The sequence below is a fragment of the Musca domestica genome, unplaced genomic scaffold (assembly GCF_030504385.1).
Source record: "Musca domestica strain aabys unplaced genomic scaffold, Musca_domestica.polishedcontigs.V.1.1 2, whole genome shotgun sequence".
NCBI classification, from domain to species: domain Eukaryota; kingdom Metazoa; phylum Arthropoda; class Insecta; order Diptera; family Muscidae; genus Musca; species Musca domestica.
The window spans coordinates 18470383-18485279 of record NW_026712249.1 but is presented as its reverse complement, the minus strand read 5'-3'; the positions used below and the strand labels follow the sequence as shown (position 1 = coordinate 18485279).

Genomic DNA, 14897 nt, shown 5'->3' with positions numbered 1-14897 from the left:
TTTTCTCATCGGAGAAACCCAAATTCGGCCGTTCACAACTTTCGGCCAAGCGAAGAAGCTTTTTAGCTCTTTTGAGTATATTTTCTCTCTGTTGCGGTATAAGTTCATGCACTTTTTAGAATGTCAATGACGAATCCTATTGAAATTTACTGATCGAATTCAGCCCGGAAGCAAGTACTCCAAATGTGGTGAAAATCGGTTAACATATGGATATAGCACCCATAGACATGTTAATTATACCCTACAACACTATGTGTTGGGGGTATTATAAGATTGATTGGGCCAAAAATTATGTAACACCACGAAATATTGATTTCCCACATAGGAAAGTATATATGGATCTTCCTAGCTCGCCGAGCTGAGTCGATCTAGCTATGTATGACCGTCCGTCCGTCTGTCCGTCTGTCCATGTTAATTTGTAATCACTCTACAGGTCGCAATTATGGCTCGATCTTCACGAAATTTAGAATGGAGGTGGGGCTAGGGTCAGAATAGAACTCTATTTCTTTTGGAGATGATCGCCAAATGTTTAGGGGTTGAAATGGACCAAATACTGAAAAAATGTCGGATTTTGCAGTAGCTATACAGGTCGCAATTATAGACCAATCGACGCGGAATTTCGCATGTAGCTAGAGTTTAGGGCTGGCAAGAAGCCTACCAATTTGGGTGGTCATCGGATAATATTTAGCGGGTAAAATAGACCATATCTTTTTTGTTGAAAAAATTCAAAATTTTTCATTAAACCGCGAATATTTTAAATCCCGGCGAAATCTCAAAGCCATGACAAGGTTACTTCTGATCGTTACATTGATGTTAAGATCGAAAAAATCTAATATATAGCAAATATTTGCGATATATATGTCTATCAAAGAAGATATGCTTGAAAGATCTCATATATGTCGAGAACGGCTGAACTGAATTCGATGATAATTCAGAATGGCCTCTTGGCAGGAAAGAAACAACGTCTAAAAAATCGCATACAAATATCTCTCTAAAGATGAAAATATTGATTTTGTAATATTTTCTCATATTTTTTCAATTTTGTCATATATTTGGCATATTTTCATTTTGAATTAAACAATTGGTAATATTTCTACAGCTAACAAAACTAAGTAGTTAGGATATCAGGATTATTGCCCGATCCTTACGAAATTTTGCATGGGGATAAGATGAGGGTCAGAATAGAAGCCTACTCTTTTTGGAGATGATCGCCATATATTTAGGGGTTGAAATGGACCAAAAAAGTGCAAAATTGTCAGGAGGTCGTAATTATCGCCCGATCCTCACGCATATTTGAATGGGGGTTACCGGACATTGCAAAAGCCAAGCAGTTTTGGATGGCCATCCAAAAATATTCAATGTGTGAAGGAGTTTGCCAACTTTTGTAGACAAAATACGAAAATGTCCATTCCAGTGACTTTTTGGAGAATTCACAAACACAGGAAAGACGCACTTCTGACTATTTCGTTAACGCTGATTTCGTTGAAGAATATAGTCAAATGTCTGTATCGCATATAGATGCGTTTCAGTCAAAAACCAATAATAAATGTTAATCTTTTGCCACTTCTGAGAGATTATAGGTCTTTGGGAAATATTGATTCCAAATCTAGGAAGACCATTTAAGTGCAACATCTACCAATAAATTGGATATGAGCAAATTAGTTTAAATTGCTATTATTCGAAAATTAGAGAACGAAACCTGATGGTTTTATTTTATTATTTGTCATAATATCTTGTGGAATTCTTTCGAGTATCTCGCCTATATAAACTGTATCGGTTATTATAGTGTTGTAGGGCATTCAACGGTCGGCCCGCTCGACTGTAGCCTTTGCTTACTTGTTTTAATTTGCTGTTTTAGTCCCTCACATTCGTACTATGCAATGATATTTTGTACCAGGTACCAAATTCAGCTATAAATACACAGTTTTAGTCATTAAGGTTTACATTTGGATATAGATCCAATATTTATCTTCACCCGATTTGACGATTATTCTGCCCCAATAAAATGAAATATCAACCCAAATGGGATTGTTTTTTTTTTGACATTCAACCCAATTTTTCTAATTTTTTAAACCCGGTGCATATATTGCTCCGCTATATATTTTTTCGTTCTTCTCGAAGTCATATCATCCAATTTATATCAATGTTATTTGGCACATGAGGTACTAATGCTCAGTCAAATTTGGTGGAAATCGATTCAGAGTTGTATGTACATTGATTCCTAATCATAACTGCTCTAAAGCTATAACACGAATTCAAAAAGTTCATACTTTTACGATCCACTTCACATTAATTCCCAAAATAAAAGTTTATTTGCGAAATATACGTTGAGTTGTTGGATATCATAAAGTCAGGCGGGGCTGACTTGAACTTTCTTAATATCATAAATAAATATTAGGATGTTCGAAGTTTAAACGAAAGCGAATACTACTTTCGCCGTGACCCATAAAAGGAGCATATGTGTTCAGCACAAAGGAATCTATTTTCATAGAAACATCTTTACGTATAACAAGGTATCTATAGGTTTCCATTTTTCATACTTAAATATATTGGAATTTAGAGGGTGATGAAATGAATACATATTGTTTGTATTTCATTAAAGAATATATTTTAATTCCACCTATTCTAGACCTTTTAACTTGCATTTAAAGCCTTTATAACGTATGAATGTGATTTTATTCATCATACGCACCCGGCTGCGAACGTGTAACATTGTATATCACTTGATTTACGATTCATTTTCAAGTGGCTAAACTATCTGAGATTTTATCTCAAAATTTTGTCTGCTTTCCCACGCCATTCATCAAAAATCTGTGCTGTTGACATTTTCTTTTTATCCAGCTTTCATCATGATTGCTTTAATTTCTTCTGTGAAAATTTATGTTGTTACTTCCTTTATGGAAATCAAGCGCCACTCTGTTTATTTTGCCATCATGAAATGGTTACCTTTTGCAAAGTGCCTCGCCTACACTTTTGAGAGGGGAAAATCAAAAACACCATTTACTCCAAGACGCCTAAAGGAAAGAAAATCATTATTTTGGTATGCATAGTATGATGATTTTTTATGGCGATAACATCAAGCCAAGGCGGCTGGAAAAAAGAGAATAAATGAGTGAAGCCAAGAACGTACCGAAATAAATGTAATCGAATCAAGGTAGTAGCTTTCCTGATTGAGGTAATCAAACATGAAGACGATAGTAAATGAAAGTGGAAGCCCAAGATTATAGCAAAAGAAAATTTCCTGCATACGAACGATGAGGGAATTCGCATTTAACTTCTTAATAAGCTCACAGCTGATATATTAAGCAGAAATTCCACTTAAATAAATTTTCATTACAATTTTCCGGAATTTCTCTAATATTATGGCCAATTTTCGCGGAATTTATTAAGCCAAGCAAATATTTTGTAGTTGAAAATTTTAATGAAAATTAATCTCATAAAAAAATTCTTAAATGTTTTAATAATTTATTAAAATTATTGTCAACCAGTAATAGTGTCAAATGTTTAGCTTATTTAAATTTCTTACTTAACAGTAGGACTGCTTAAATAAGTTAACTTTATTTAAATCAAGTATGAGAAAACTTAAATTCTGCCCGCTGAACTCCTTATACCCTCCACCATGAGATAAAGAAATAAAGAATAAACGTATGAATTAAAGGAAAACGAATTGGAGCTGATTTCATATTAAACTGCAAGTGTGAGTGCAAATGATTGGAGAATGCAGTTAGAGGCTTCAAAATAACATAATCATATGGGCGCTATAACAACATGTGGGCCCACATAGACAATTGTTCTGCTACAGGGGTTGTTATCGATTGTAAAATTACAGGCGTTTGAAATACTTCGGTGGAAAAATGTAATCGAAATCACCAAAACATCGAATATGGGAAGGTATAATTGTATAGGGGCTATACAGAAAACGAGCAAGTTTAGTAGAACATCTCCGAGAAAAGCATTGATTTCTACACCCAATAATACCTTCAACATAATCGCTACCAAAGGTCAAATTATTGAAATTTCGAGAATTTCGTTTGTCAAATATATTAAAATTTGAACAGATTCTAAAAAATTCTCAAAACATTTGTTGAAAACTTGCCAGCCAAAAATAGTCAAGTTTTCGAACTGTGGATTTTTAATTTTTTTTTTTCAAATTTAAAAATGGTGGACATTTTAGGAATACTAATTATGAGTTTGCATAGACGAGTATAAATTTCGAGTTCGGACGGGCCGAACTTTAAATACCATAACCATTTTTAATGAACTTAAAAAATATCCAAAAAAACACCCAATATAGGGGGTACCATTATATGGGGACTATACGATATCGTAGACCGATATAGTCCAGCTTCGAACTTGGTTTACCTGCAGATATATAAAGGGTGAGATAAAAAAATACTACAACCAATTTCAGACTGCTGTCCTTTCTAAGCCACTCGTCCGACAGCTGTTCAAATTATTCCAGTGACAGCTCATTATATTGTTTACAAGCGTACAAAAGCATATTGGTGAAAGTTTTTCAGAAAAAAAGTTATTCGTGATGGAATTCAAGCGTGATAGTGTGATTTCTTTATATTTGGCTGGAAAACCACAAGTGGCTATCGTTAGAGAACTCCAGCATTTAAATCTGATTAAATCTTTTGTGTCTCGCACCATCGCTCGTTACCGTGATACTGGTAGCGTAGCCCGATGTAAAGGACGTGGACGAAAAAAACAGCAACATCAGCAGAAATGGTTCGAAAAGTAAAGAAGCGACTTGGCCGAAACACACTTCGCAGTGGCCGAAAAATGGCTCGTCAGCTGAACATATTGCAATATTCCATTCGGAAAATACTGAAAAATGAGCTCTGGGTAAAGCCATTGAAATTCCAACAAGTAAAACAGCTGTAACTTCGGCCGGTCCGAACTTTGAATACCCTCCACCAATAGGTACAGATTTGGCAATTTTCAAAAAATTAAAATCCATTAAAAATTCTGTTAAAATCCTACAAATACCGAATATAGCCGTATATTTGGGTCTATACGACTTGGACCTGCATACGCAACTTTTGTCGCAAGCCTGAACAGATAATTTTCTTGCATTATGAACTTCAAATACAAAGTTTTAAATAATTCCAGTAAATAATGTCGGTAAATTGTCATCAATATACCGTATATCAGTGGGTACCGTTATATGGGGGCTATACGAAAACTTGGACCTGCACAGACAGTTTTCTGTCATAGGCTGTAGTATTCATTACGAACATTATATACTAAATTTGAAAAAGTTCCGGTAAATAATGTCGTTAACATCTTCTAAATACCGAATATCGGGGGTACCGTTATATGGGGCTATATGAAGACGTGGACCTACATGGCCCATTTTCTTTCTTATGCTGTAGTATCCATCACGAGCTTCGAATACCAATTTTGAAACATTTCCGGTAAATAATGTCGCTAAAATCATCAAAATACCGCATATCGGGAGGTACCATTATATGGGGGCTATACGAATATGTGGAAGTACATAGCCCATTTTCAATACCAAATGTCCTGCAGACATAATACACATTTTTGTAAATTGTTATCAACTTACTTAATTTCGTTCGGAAGCTAGAGTGATTTCCTGAGACGGACGGACATTGTTGGATCGACATAGAATTTTTTGCTGATCAAGAATAAATATACTTTGCGGGTTCTTAAATGTATATTTCGAGGTGTTACAAACGGAATGACAAACTTAATATACCCTCCATACTATGGTGGAAGGTTTAAAAAATATTCACTTTTTATTGTTATACTTTTACTGGATTTTCATAGATTTTATCCTTCTCTGGGAAGAGACCACTACGAATTGCTGAGAATTTTACAAATCAGTCTAACCTTTCTTGAATTCTAAGCGGTATAATTTAGATCTATTTTTTCAAATATATATTGTACCTATTTTGCTACATATATGCTATCTTGGTTGTCAGCATCATTGTAATGGTCAGAAGTGACCTTCTAATGTATTTGTGATTTGGCCGAATTAAAAAAATATTTTCAGTCCGTACAAAATTGGTAGGCTTCTGCTCAGCTTTAAGCTTTAACTCCACGCAAAATTGTGGCCTGGTCCATTTCAACCTCTAAATATTTTGCGATCATCTCCAAAAACAATAGACCTCTGTTCGGACTCCCACCCTATCTCCATTTTAAATTTGGTGAGGATCCGGTCATAATTTCCTGTGAACTATACTCTCTTACCTGTAGCGTGATTACGAATTAACACGGACAGACGGTCGGACAGACATACATAGCTAGGTTGACTCAGTTTGGCGAGTTAGGAAGATCCATATATAGTTTCCTATGTCGGTGACCAATATTTCAAGGTGTTACATAATTTTTAGCCCAATCAAACCTACAATACCTCTAACACATAGTGTTTTAGGGTATAAAAAGAGCCAAAAAGACCCCTTTGTTGACTCGATCAAGGTTTAACATTTTTAAATAAAATATTGATATTATTTTTATCCGAATAATTGCTGAATAAAATTTAGACCTATATACGTTATGCCTGTTTTCGGAATATGTGTTTTATGTAAATATTAGGGTCGTAATCTTTTAATACTAATAGGTCTCAAAGGAAAATAACCTGTGATACTTTCCTTGCACGTTCCTTTCCATTTGCTTATTTCTCGCCAATAAGAGATTACCATTTTTATGTGGCTCTCACTAAAACTTTTACGTCGATTCCTGTTACAACAATGTTTGCTTAAACATCATTGCGAAGAAAATTATTGCAAAGGAAATTTCTCCAATTGCAACTACCAGAAATGAAAGAGAATATTACTTTACCACCAGATGTGGTTATGTCGGTTCTACAAAGTTGCACATCCTAATTTTGGGGAAAACTCTTGCATAAATTTTGTTTTAGCTAAAATTCAATTTAGTTCGGAGAGAAAACGGATATTTTTACAATCCCAAAAAGAAAACTGATTGCACCAAATTTAGGTGCAACAAAGTAAGAGTTTTGCAACTTAAAGAGTTTTGTCTAAAACATAAAGGATAACACAAAATCAAGACTAGAGATTCTGATTGGAAATTCAGCTCATTGATTTTAAGAAAAAGTTGAAGTTCGTTACTCAGTACCCAAAATGTAAAAAAACAAATACACTGAGAAAAATTTAATTTTTTTTTCAATATATACGGGAAAAATCTTGCAGATTATGAAAGTAGTGTTAAAGTTCGAGTTACATCGCAAAGTAACCTAAATAAAGAGCGCTAGTTCCCCCTCTCTTCCACAATTTTCAGATTAAGACTGATAGAAATCCGTACATTTTAGGTATGTATATAGTATCTTCAGCAATATTGCACGTAAAAATATGTGGAATATTTTGGTAATAAATTTCAATCCTTGAGCGAGTCAACACAAGGCTATTTTTGGTCCTCTTTTTTTAATATGGTTGAAACTCTCTTTAAATGGGATCATGGCAAATCAAAATATCGTACAAAATTACTTGTTATAAAATTCTACTGTAGGTTCTAGGAAACTTGAAGGTTTTAAATTTTACCTGGACGCTAGGAATACATATATACTAAAGAATAATTTTTAGGTTAAATCCGTACTTTTTGTGAGCTTGTGCAAAAGTCTCTAACAAGTCATTATTTTAGAAAGACGACGTCAAAGACAAACATATTCTTGGTCAAATTTTATTATAAGTGTCTTTGTGCATTTGTTTGTAACAGGCAAAAGCAAACGAGATAGATGATGATCTGCATAGAATCACATTCTGAGTCGTTTTATGCATGTCCGTCCGTCTGTCCATGTATTTTTTGAACAAAATGCAGGTCGCATTTATTATCCGATTGAGATGAAATTTTCCAAACAACATTTGTTTGGCTCAAGGACGAGCCCTATTGAAATTGGAGATAATCGGTAAAAATTAAGATACAGCTCCCATATATATCTTCCTCCGATTTGCCTTTTATTGTGCACCAAACGTGTAATATCAGCCCGAATAGTATGGAATTTTGCAGGTTTGGATATAGCTCCCATATATAACTTCGTCCAATTTACCTTTTATTGTACACCAAACCTCTAATATTTGCCAAATAAAATGGAATATGGCACATACGACCGAATTGAGTCTAGAAGGTAGTATGCAAAATTTGGTGAAGTTCGGTTCAGATATAACTATAGCTCCCATATATATTGTTCATCCGATTTGTTGTATTTGTTACCCACAGCCGTAATATGCACTCCGTAACAACGATATTCAGGGAAATATATCAAATACAGCTCAGAAATATCGTTGTTAAATTTTATCGAGATCGGTTCAGATTTGGAATTAGCTCCCATATATATCATTATCTTATTTCAAATAAATTTTGCACCAAATGGGCAATACAAGTCCGAATTTAAAATATACAAATGCTTCGGCATATTTAGTCCTTTGAACTTTAAATAATAATTATAGTCATAGCTTGTATGATTAAATTCTCCCATAAAACCTAAATTAGCAAAGTGGTGTAGGGTATCATAAAGTCGGCCCCGCCCGACTTTAGGACTTTCTTTACTGGTTTACTTGTTTATTTATCCAAAACAAAAGTTCTTTAACCATGAGATATCTCCGAAAAATTTTCCATTCTATATGAGAACAACCGCTACACACCCATGAAAAGGCAGACTACATACACTCTTTTAAATTTGCATAAAATATAGGCTACTTTCATTCTCAATGTTACATTTTTCTTAGTATTTAATTTAACACTGCATTTTGTGCGTACCTTCGTATGTATGTGTGAAGTGCTTATTGTTCTTTGGAACGTTAGGAAAATACATCAGAATATTTCACGGATAACGGCAAACCAGGCAAGCTAAGCAAGTCCAGGCCATTTATTTATGTTTACTCTAAGAGTGAATGTGAATATATATATATACCAGACTGTGTGTAACCATGTGTTACATTTTTGTACTATATATGTACATACGTAAAATTTTTGTACTACGTAGTTTACAGATGTCGGAATGCTCTTCAACAGAGATTTGGTAATGTTGCCTTTTATATTGCCATACATTATTGTTGGTATTGCCAAAATGTAATGGTTGGAATAAATTTCTTAACGCTTAGTACTATTTAGTTCATCGAAAAATATTTACTCTTGTATGTACATGAAAATACAAATGTGGGCCAGTATGTGGACTTTCAATTTACAACAGGAGGGATTATTTACAATTTATTATAATAAGTATATACAATTTGTACAGAAGAATGAATGAAATATCTTGTGCAAATAATATGTATTATGGAATGCATAATATAGATTTGGATGATGGATTTCGGATAAAACATATACAGGGTGAAATGAAAAAACTGCAACCAAATTCAGACTGCTGTCATTTCTAAGCCACTCGTCCGACAGCTGTTAAAATTATTCCAGTGACAGCTCATTATATTATTTACATGCGTACAAAAAGCATTTTAGTGAAAATTCTCCAGAAAAAAAGTTATTCGTGATGGAATTCAAGCGTGGTACTACAAGTGGCTATCGTTAGAACACTCCAGCATTTAAATGTGAGTAAATCTTTTGTGTCTCGTACTATCGCTCGTTACCGTGATACTAGTAGCATAGCCCGACGTCAAGGAAGTGGATAGAAGAATACAGCGATATCAGCAGAAATGGTTCAAAAAGGAAAGAAGCGAAGTCGCAGTGGCCGGAAAATGGCTCGTGAGCTGAACATATCGCAATATACCATTCGACAAATATTTAAAAATGTGCTCGGGGTAAAGCCATTGAAATTCCAAAAAGTGCAAGAACTCACACAGCAACAGAAAGAAAATAGGCTCGAAACAGCTAAAGAGTTGCTTCACTTGGCCGAAAGTGGTGAACTCTCGAATTTGGTTTTCTCCGTCTCCGATGAGAAAACATTCAATGTCCAGCAGTTTGTAAACAAACAAAATTATAGTGTTTACTTGCCAAAGAGGTCAGCTGAAAATGTGCACCTTCGGTTCGCACTCAAGGCCAGAACTCAAGCGCCGGTCATGGTGATGGTGTGGGCCGCGATAACAGCTTATGGTCGCTCTCCGCTCGTATTAATTGACCGTGTCATCAGAATTTATTGCGAATGTTATCGCGAAAATATTCTGGAGGGTGTATTCAAGCCTTGGACACTCAAACATTTTGGCCGCAGACCTTGGACATTCCAACAGGACTCATCACCATCGAACTCAGAACTCGCCACCGCCACCTAAGAATGGTTGCAAAATGAGGTTCCTCGCTTCATTTCTAGCGCACAATGGCCACCAAAATCTCCGGATAACAATCCGTTGGACGATTGTGTCTGGAGTATTTTGAAAAGCAAGGATGGCAATAAAAACTACAAAAGTGTCTATCACCTCAAGCAAGCGCTTCGCCGGGAATGGGCCAAAATACCGCAGAGGAACATTCGGGCAGCGTGTGTCAGTTTCATTGGCCGTTTGAAGGCCATAATTCGTGTCAATGATGAACAATTCGAACAAATCGAAACTTATTCTAAAATTTGATGGTATTGCTGACATTTTTGTTTTCATTCAATAAAATTTAAAAAAAAAAATGTGAAAATTATGACCTTTGACTTTGTAGCAGTTTTTTATCTCGCCGTATGAACGCGTAACCCTGACCTTCACATTGATGCTGATTTTTTTGACAAATATAATCACATATCGGGGATACTGGAAGTCATATAGAAGTATATACCTTAATTTCCAAATATTCTTTTGAATACCCATTAACACTAAATAGGACGTAAATATAGAGCGTATGCTACGAAGATTTACAAAAGCCTAGATACAACTTTTGCAGGATATCAATGTTATTTCAAAAATGAAAACTAAATGTTAAATGTATATGGGAAAAAAATAAATGTAAAAATTTGGGTGTCTGAAAACAAGTAAAAAAGCTGTAGGTTCAGCCGGGCCGAAATTTGAATACCCTCCACCATTTGGAACGAATTAATTAATTCAAAAAAATAAAATCCGTTAAAAATTCTGTTAAAATCTTAAAAATACCGAATATAGCTATATTGGGGTCTAAACTAAGACGTGGACCTGCATAGGCAAATTTGGTCGTAAGCCATTACAATATTTTAATGCGAAACTTGAAAAAAATTGGTGAATAATGTAGCTCATTCCGAATATAGGGAGGGATTGTATGGTGGATGTACGAAGACGTGAATCTGCACAGACAATTATTTGTCTTAGGCTGTAGTATCCATTACGAACTTCAAATACTAGATTTGTAATAATTCCGGAGAAAAATGTCGCTAAAATCATCAAACTACCAAATATCGGAGTGTGGCGTTTTATGGGGGCTATACCAAGGCGTGGACCTGCACGTACAATTTTCTGTCATAGGCTGTAGTATCCATTACGATCTTCAAATACCAAATTTGAAACAATTCCGGTGAATAATGTCGCTTAAATAACAAAAATACCGAAAATAGGGATGTACCAGAACGTGGACCTACATTTCAATACCAAAAGTCCTGCAGACATACTATACATTTGAGTAAAATTTTAAACCTACTTCATTTCATTCGGAAGCTCGAGTGGTTTCCACAGACGGATGGACATCTCTAAATCAACATAAAATTTTATTTTATGCTGATCAAGAATATATACTTTTTGAGGTCTAAAATGTACATTTCGAGATGTTACAAACGGAATGAAAAAGTTTAATATACCCTCCATACTATGGTGAAGGTTATAAAAGGGGCAAATTAATATTTGTAATAGATATGAGGATGTCTTTTAGTGGAATCTTAATTCTAATAAAAAGGGTGTCAGATCTGTAGCAACTTTTCCGCAAATTGTAGTATTGTAGGGTATCAAATTTTTTGCCTGGCCTGAATATAGTCTTTGTTTACATGTTATAATCAAATTTAATATTCTTATTTAATGTACGGTACATTATATACTTAATTTATTAATTCTTTATTTTTTTCCATTCCTTGCAGATAATATAAAACAGCGTTGCGTGTCACCAGCTCCAACCGCAAGCTCTAGTAATCGATTACATGGTAAACATGTAATTGTGGCCAAGACCGCACATGACCGCCAACAGCAACTTTCCATTATGCGTTCTGTCTCTTCCCATTCATTCAAATGCAACAGCAGAATTAACGCCGACAGCATCGTCCTCATGTCAGACACTCAATGCGTTCTCTACAATATTTCCAAGGCAACTTCAACTGACACATCAGTCGTTGGCGATGGCAACATTTGCACATCGGCAACCACCTTAGATGTTAACAAATGATAACGTCGCCGTCGGAGGTATGACAGAAAAGCGTAATATGTATAGGTTGCCAATTTCAGGCATAACTCGACATTCGAAGGTAAGAAATGTGTTACTGAATAATATGCGCGAGTATGTGGGTGTATAAATGTGAACTTTAAGTTTTAATATATTAAAAAATAAATTTAAATAAAAATGTGAAAATTAATTAACTCAAATTATATCAAAGCTGTGACTCTATTCTATATTTTTTAAAAACTTTACTTATTGTTTATTTTTCAAAAACTTTATTTTATTTTTTTTTTGTTTTTGTTATAATAAGAAATTAAATTATAATAGCTTTTCAATCAATAAAAACAACAGAATAGTGTTAAGGAAGGATAGCATTTAGTTTCCATTTTAAAATGCCAAAATTTATTTATAATATTTTAATAAAAATATTCATTATTTAAAGATTAGTTTTGGAATAAATAATGCTTATATAAAAAAATTATTACAAATTGTTTTGATTTAAGTTACATGTTTTTGAAGAATTTAAATAAAAGTTACTAGTTATCAGCAAATAACCAATATATTCTCACATTCTCCTCTCTTTACTTTTAGATTAGATATAGCCAGCATACATGGCTTCTGGCATTTTTATGCCGGATCAATTTGGCAATAAATTTCAAAGAAATGAGGTTCGAATGTATCAAAGGCTGTTTATTAAACTGCAATGAACGTATGAACGTACAGTGAGTCACCTTTAATAATGGATTGTTGAGTGCCAATGCCAAATGTCTCTTTTAGGAATTTGACAGATGAAGAAGAATATAATAATGGGATCAAGCCTAACTATTTTGCAACAATATTTTCCTATTTATTTGATTTTATTAATGTATTCAAACTAAAATAAAAATTAAGAAAGAGTTTTTTTACATATATCAAAGTATTTTATTTAATTAAACGGTAAACTAAGACAATTGACACCTCGCCGCCTAAGCGAGACGATTGAATCTTTGGGGTTGTAGAAGGTGGGATAAATATATTAATAAGCACGTGGTGTGACAGAGAAGTGTAAAGGAGTAAGATGACTTGAAATTTTGGGAACATCACATTTCAATGGTAATAAGAGGTAGAAATTTATACAACATTGCAAATAAGGAAAGAACCGAATTTTGATATACAGGGTGAGATGAAACAAGTAAGCAAAGGCTATAGTCGTGCGGGGCCGACCATGTGATACCCTACAACACTACAATATGTTCGAAGTTCCCTTATATCCAAATCCATTTTGGAAGATTTCGTTTTTGAAATAATGTCAAAGAGCTCCGCCCAGGGGTTACCCTAAGGTTTTTGACCCGAAGAATTTGACCAATATTTACGCACTCCGTAGTGTTGTTAAGTATTCAAAACAATTTCACACGAAAGTTGTGGTCCATTTTACACCTAAATGTAATCCAATGGTCATTTAAAATTCTAGATTTCTTCCCTGTCCTTAACTCTCTTCTGTTGCGAAATTCCGAGTCGATTAGTTTGCAATTGTGACCTATAGAGCGACTAAAAAATTAGCAAAATTTAATTGTTTTTAGCCATTTAAACCTCTAAATGTACATCCTAAGAACAGTAGGCTTCAATTCCGATCCTAACCGCATGCAAAATTTCATGAGGATCGAACGATAATTGCGACGTAGATGTAATACACTCAAAACGTAGCGTTGGGAGATGTAAAAATTTGGAAAATTTAATTTCAAAATTGTAATTCAAATTGAAAAAATTGCATGCGATAAAAAATATGAGAGAAATGGAAATCCCGCGATATTCTTAGATTTTATCCTTTTCTGGCAAGAGACTATTCTGAATTGATGGGAATTGTGAAAATCGGCCCAGCGATTCTTGATTTATAAGCAGAATAAATAAGATCCATTTGTTTACATATATATTGTACCTAATTTGATATATATCCGATTTCTTGGTTACTAGCATCACTTAGTGGTCAGAAGTGATCTTTTAATGTATTTGTGATTTGGCTGGGATAAAAATAATCGCGGTTTAGTGGAAATTTTCCTATTTTCTAACATGAAAGTTAGAGTATATTTTACCCGCTAATTATTGTCCGATTGCAGCCCACATTAGTAGGTTTCTGCCCAGTCCAAAACTCTAACTCCATGTAAATTTTCGCGTCGATTGGTTCATAATTGTGGCCTATAGAGCAACTGCAAAATCAGGAAAATTTTCTGTTTTTGGTCCATTTCAACCCGTAAATATCGTTCGATCATCTCCAAAAATAATAGGGTTCTATTCTGACCCTAACCCCACCTCCATTTTCAATTTCGGTTCATAATTGCTTGATTACAAATTAACATGGACAGACGGACGGACGGACATACATAGCTAGATCGACTCAGCTCGGCGAGATAGGAAGATCCGTATATACTTTCCTATGTGGACTTAGCAACATCGCACTCAGCACGCGCCGCCTAAGAATGGTTTCAAAATGAGGTTCCTCGCCTCAGTTGCAGCGCACAATGGCCACCAAAATTGACTGTTGTGTTTGGACTATTTTGAAAAGCAAGGTGGGAACTAAAAAATACCAAAGTGTCGATCATCTCAAGCAAGCGCTTCGCCTAAAATGGGCCAAAATACCGCAGAGCAGTATTCGGGCAGCGTGTGACGGTTTCATTGGC

The 14897-nt window shown here is 34.6% G+C and overlaps 1 long non-coding RNA gene across 1 annotated transcript in view; it reads left to right on the top strand.

The window, feature by feature from the left end:
• Positions 1-13070, top strand: part of LOC131802129 (uncharacterized) — a 49414-nt gene extending 36344 nt beyond the window's left edge. Inside the window, exons 2-3 of the long non-coding RNA XR_009342051.1 lie at positions 11951-12331; positions 12835-13070. This is a non-coding gene — a long non-coding RNA (uncharacterized LOC131802129). The remainder of the gene's footprint in view (positions 1-11950; positions 12332-12834) is intronic.
• The last annotated feature ends 1827 nt before the right edge of the window (positions 13071-14897 follow it).